Source organism: Homarus americanus, unplaced genomic scaffold, assembly GCF_018991925.1.
Source record: "Homarus americanus isolate GMGI-L3 unplaced genomic scaffold, GMGI_Hamer_2.0 scaffold22884, whole genome shotgun sequence".
In the NCBI taxonomy this organism is placed as follows: Eukaryota; Metazoa; Arthropoda; class Malacostraca; order Decapoda; family Nephropidae; genus Homarus; species Homarus americanus.
In genome coordinates, this window is record NW_024753284.1 from 20001 (window position 1) to 25441 (window position 5441).

Consider the following 5441-nt stretch of genomic DNA (forward strand, 5'->3'; position numbering starts at 1 on the left):
GAGGGGCTTGTCGCGGGGGTACCAGCGGCCATGGCGCCGGCACTCCCACCCCTGACTCCGTTCCTTCTCATTGAGTGGTAAATAGCCAATAGGAAAAGTGTTCCAGCAGAACATCTCTCGCAGAGTCATATACACACACAGTTTTAATGCATATACGCTCGTGTTCCGCCCTTACTCGGCCGCACCTTTGCCGCTTAAACTTTGACCTCTTTCCCCGTTCCCGCATGCCACAGCAGTGGCACTTGTTTATCCGGAGAAAGAGAGCGAGAGCCGCAGTATTAATTGGCGTGAGCGGCCTTTCCGGCTGCAGAACTAGTGCTCTATCCCGGCGAGCGCCGTTATGAGGCGCAACACCGTCTTTAACGCGTTTAGAGAGAACTCCCCCTGCCTCCCTCCCAGTCATGAGATAGACGTGGACTCGTGGCGAACTCTCAAAGAGAACGCCCACACCGCGTCTGACCGTGGGAGAGGGTGGAGGAGCGCGTGAGGAAGAGCACGGCGTCACCCAAGCATTCTCATCTCTCTGCCTGCACCACTACATGGTAGACTGCGGCCCCAGGCGCACTCATCAATTTAGGTTCCACTGCAATGCATGCCAAGCACTCTTTTCGAGGTGATAGACGAAATTCCGGCGGGGCTTACTTAAAAGATATCCGACCCGGTTTCGTTTCCTCTTCGTGGGATGGAGTGCCTCTTAGAACATGTGCAGCATCAGCCATGAGCGGCCGACGGCCATTCGTGTCTCTGTGGACAGCAGGCAAAAGAGCGCCGCCTCCAGTTATTTGCGAGGGCGACAACTGTCGCTTTGTTGTGGTTGAATGGGGGTGCGCCAAGTCCATGGACTTGCTAGTGATAGGCTTGCTTGTTTTTAAGGGCACGCCTCGCGCAAGGCGCGGGCGATTAAACCCCAAGGCGGAAGCTCGGTTCGGGTTACCCTCGTGTCGGGGAGACAGTCAGCAGGCACCGAACTCGCAGCAACCGATGGATGTATATTTCCGACCCTCGTAGAGGAGTGGCGGCGACAAGCTCATATGGCTGCCGCCGCCGCAATATGCGCTCAACTTGTCGATGTATCTGGTATTGCTGTCCAAAGCCCCGTCCGTCCTCCTCCTCCGGTCTTCGCGCTCTCGCCCGAGTGTGGTCCACCTACAGCGTGGTGGTACCTATTTTTGGTGCGGGGGCCGGGATTGTCCTCTTTCGCTGCTGGAGTTGCCAGAGCAGAGCCTGAGACCGCCCAAATCAGGAGAGTAGTAGTAGTAGTTTTAAGAGCGCCCCGTTCTCTTTCTCTCTGTTAATGATCCTTCCGCAGGTTCACCTACGGAAACCTTGTTACGACTTTTACTTCCTCTAAATGATCAAGTTTGGACATCTTTCCGTCAGCTCGAGGCGACGACCCCAGAAAACCCTCGCGGGCAACGGGGCCGACAATCCAAGAGCGCCAGTCCGAAGGCCTCACTAAATCATTCAATCGGTAGTAGCGACGGGCGGTGTGTACAAAGGGCAGGGACGTAGTCAGCGCAAGCTGATGACTTGCACTTACTGGGAATTCCTCGCTCATGGGAAACAATTGCAAGCCCCAATCCCTATCAAGAAAAGGCTTTGAACGGGTTACCCGCTCCTCTCGAGGGGGAAAACTCGTTGATCCCTTCAGTGTAGCGGCGGCCCAGAACATCTAAGGGCATCACAGACCTGTTATTGCTCAATCTCGTGCGGCTAGAATTGCCGCTTATCCCTCTAAGAAGAAGTTGCGAACTGGACACCATTTTCTGGAGATCCGTCGACTACTTAGTAGGCCAGAGTCTCGTTCGTTATCGGAATTAACCAGACAAATCGCTCCACCAACTAAGAACGGCCATGCACCACCACCCACCGAATCGAGAAAGAGCTCAATCTGTCAATCCTTCCGTGTCTGGGCCTGGTGAGGTTTCCGTTGAGTCAAATTAAGCCGCAGGCTCCACTCCTGGTGGTGCCCTTCCGTCAATTCCTTTAAGTTTCAGCTTTGCAACCATATTTCCCCGGAACCCAAAGACTTTGGTTTCTGCCGCCGGGTCATGGGAATAACGCCGGCGGATCGCTAGTTGGCATCGTTTATGGTTAGAACTAGGGCGGTATCTGATCGCCTTCGAACCTCTAACTTTCGTTCTTGATTAATGAAAACATCCTTGGCAAATGCTTGCAGTAGTTCGTCTTGCGACGGTCCAAGAATTTCACCTCTAGCGCAATACGAATGCCCCCGCCTGTTCCGATTAGTCATTACCTCTGGTTCCGAAAACCAACAAAATAGAACCGAGGTCCTATTCCATTATTCCATGCATCACCATTCGGGCCATTCAAATAGCCTGCTCTGAGCACTCTAATTTTTCAAAGTAAACTCTCCGCCACTCGGGACACTCGACAAAGAGCATCCCGCGAGCGGGGGCGGTTGTTCGAGCGTGACAGTAAACACCGGCGGTGCACCGTCAGTCCGGAACTGAGATCCAACTACGAGCTTTTTAACCGCAACAACTTTAATATACGCTATTGGAGCTGGAATTACCGCGGCTGCTGGCACCAGACTTGCCTCCAATGGATACTCGTTAAAGGATTTAAAGTGTACTCATTCCGATTGCGAGGCCTCGGATGAGACTCACATCGTTATTTTTCGTCACTACCTCCCCGTGCCGGGAGTGGGTAATTTGCGTGCCTGCTGCCTTCCTTAGATGTGGTAGCCGTTTCTCAGGCTCCCTCTCCGGAATCGAACCCTGATTCCCCGTTACCTGTTATAGCCATTGTAGGCGCATAACCTACAATCGAAAGCTGATAAGGCAGACACTTGAAAGAAGCGGCGCCGGTGCGGAGACCGTGCGCTCAGCCCGAAGTTATTCAGATTCACCACAGGTGGGTTACGGACCGGGGCCCGACCAGTTTTGAACTAATAAAAGCGCTCTTCCCTTGCGGTCAGAGACCAATTGCATGTATTAGCTCTAGAATTGCCACAGTTATCCAAGTAAGTGGCTTTACAGATCCAATGAAACATAGCTGATTTAATGAGCCATTCGCGGTTTCGCCTTAAATCGGCTTGTACTTACACATGCATGGCTTAATCTTTGAGACAAGCATATGACTACTGGCAGGATCAACCAGGTAGCTGCTGCTGTTGGCGGCGCTTATCACGGCGGCCAAAATAGTGAGATTGAGAGAGAGGCAGAAGACATTGGGCGAGGGACCGCACGTTGGCCTTAGAGAAATAGCAAACCAGATGATCAGATCTAACTGCACCTTCTCTTGCTATCCTCGGCGCCGGCAGCGCCACCGTGTGTGCCAATCTCCTCCCTTATCCGCTCCTCTTTGCCCCAGCTCCAGCGAGGCAGCCGACATTGGGCGAGGGACCGCACGTTGGCGAATCTCCTCCCTTATCCACTCCTCTTCTCTTTGCCCCAGCGAGGCAGAAGACATTGGGCGAGGGACCGCACGTTGGCCTTAGAGAAATAGCAAACCAGATGATCAGATCAAACTGCACCTTCTCTCGCTATCCTCGGCGCTGGCAGCGCCACCGTGTGTGCCAATCTCCTCCCTTATCCTCTCCTCTTCTCTTTGCCCCAGCGAGGCAGCCGACATTGGGCGAGGGACCGCACGTTGGCCTTAGAGAAATAGCAAACCAGATGATCAGATCAAACTGCACCTTCTCTTGCTATCCTCGGCGCCGGCAGCGCCACCGTGTGTGCCAATCTCCTCCCTTATCCGCTCCTCTCCTCTTTACCCAGCTCCAGCGAGGCAGCCGACATTGGGCGAGGGACCGCACGTTGACCAATCTCCTCCCTTATCCGCTCCTCTTCTCTTCTCTTTGCCCCAGCGAGGCATAAGACATTGGGCGAGGGACCGCACATTGGCCCATCTCCTCCTCTCTCTCTTTCTCTTACTGTTTGTGGGGACGTGGGCTCATGAGCGCCATCGTCGCCCAATATTGGTTAGGTTGTGTATTTCACGGGTGGGAACCGCCATCATCGTTGTTAGGTGATGGGGTAACCCAACGTGTGCTTTGACGAGTTTTGGTTGCTAAACTCTCTTTTTAGTATACTCGGCTCCCAGACTGCGCCCTGGTCGTGTTGAACCATGAGCGTTGTCTATGCACATTTAGGGTAGCCGTTTGCGCGTGGAATAGTGCAATGAATCTCGGTCAAGAGACGGTTGGGCGCTGCATTGAAGGCCGGCACAGACGCGAAGACGGGGTGATCAGCCAACGCAAGTCCGCTAAGTTGGGCAGACAGCAAGGCGAAGGGGAGCCCCGTTCCGGACTGAAAGGCCGCAGCATATGCTGAGACGGAAACTAGTAGGGTGGCGACGTGTGCGCCGAGAGAGAGAGAGAGAGAGACGGAGTAAATAATGTCCAAACGGAAGAGAGACCTGGCAAGTGTAATTGATAGAGCGCGAGCCTACTCGCCATAAGCCCGCTCCACTGCCATTCCTCTGATCCAATGAGACTAAAATCTCTCTCTCTCTCCTTCTGCTCCAGCCATTGCAGGGCAGGGAAGCGACGGCAATTTTGTTTGTTGTTTTTGAATGCCGCGCTTTGCTTCGCAGAGGCGCCGAAGCGCTCCGCTGGGGGGCGGAAGATATTTCACACCGAATATGTGTGTGAAGGCACCCTCTCCCCTTAATATAGTGAAATAGTGCAATCCAGCATACAAGGTCGGACGATAGGACATTCACCGTACCGCACCTCGAGAGTGGATGTTGGGTAAGGTTAAAACCGGACTGTTCGCAGACAGCCGAATAACCCGGTTCCGGACTAATTGGTGGATGCAACATCATGATGATGCTGCTGCTGTCGCGGAAACCGCAGTGGCGACGGGAGAGAGTAATAATGTTCAATAGGGAGAGCGACCTGGCTAGTGTAATTGATAGATCGCGAGCCTACTCGCCATTAGCCCGCTCCACTGCCATTCCTCTGACCCAATGAGACTATTCTCTCTCTCGCTCTCCTTCTGCTCCAGCCATTGCAGGGCAGGGAGAGGAAATCGACGGCAATTTTGGTTGTTGTTTTTGAATGCCGCGTTTTGCTTCGCAGAGGCGCCGAAGCGCTCCGCTGGGGGCGGAAGATATTTCACATCGAATATGTGTGTGAAGGCACCCTCTCCCCTTAATATAGTGAAATAGTGCAATCCAGCATACAAGAGCGGACGATAGGACAGTCACCGTACCGCTCCTCGAGAGTGGAAGTTGTTTGATCGTTTGTTAGGCAAGGTTAAAACCTGACTGTTCGCGAACAGCCGAATAACCCGGTTCCGGACTTACAATAGACGCAACATCATGATGCTGCTGCTGTCGCGGAAACCGTGGTGGCGACGTGCGCGCCGAGAGAGTAATAATGTTCAATTGGGAGACAGACCTGGCTAGTGAAATTCATAGATCGCGCTCCACTGCCATTCCTCTGACCCCATGCGCCTATTTTCTCTCTCTCT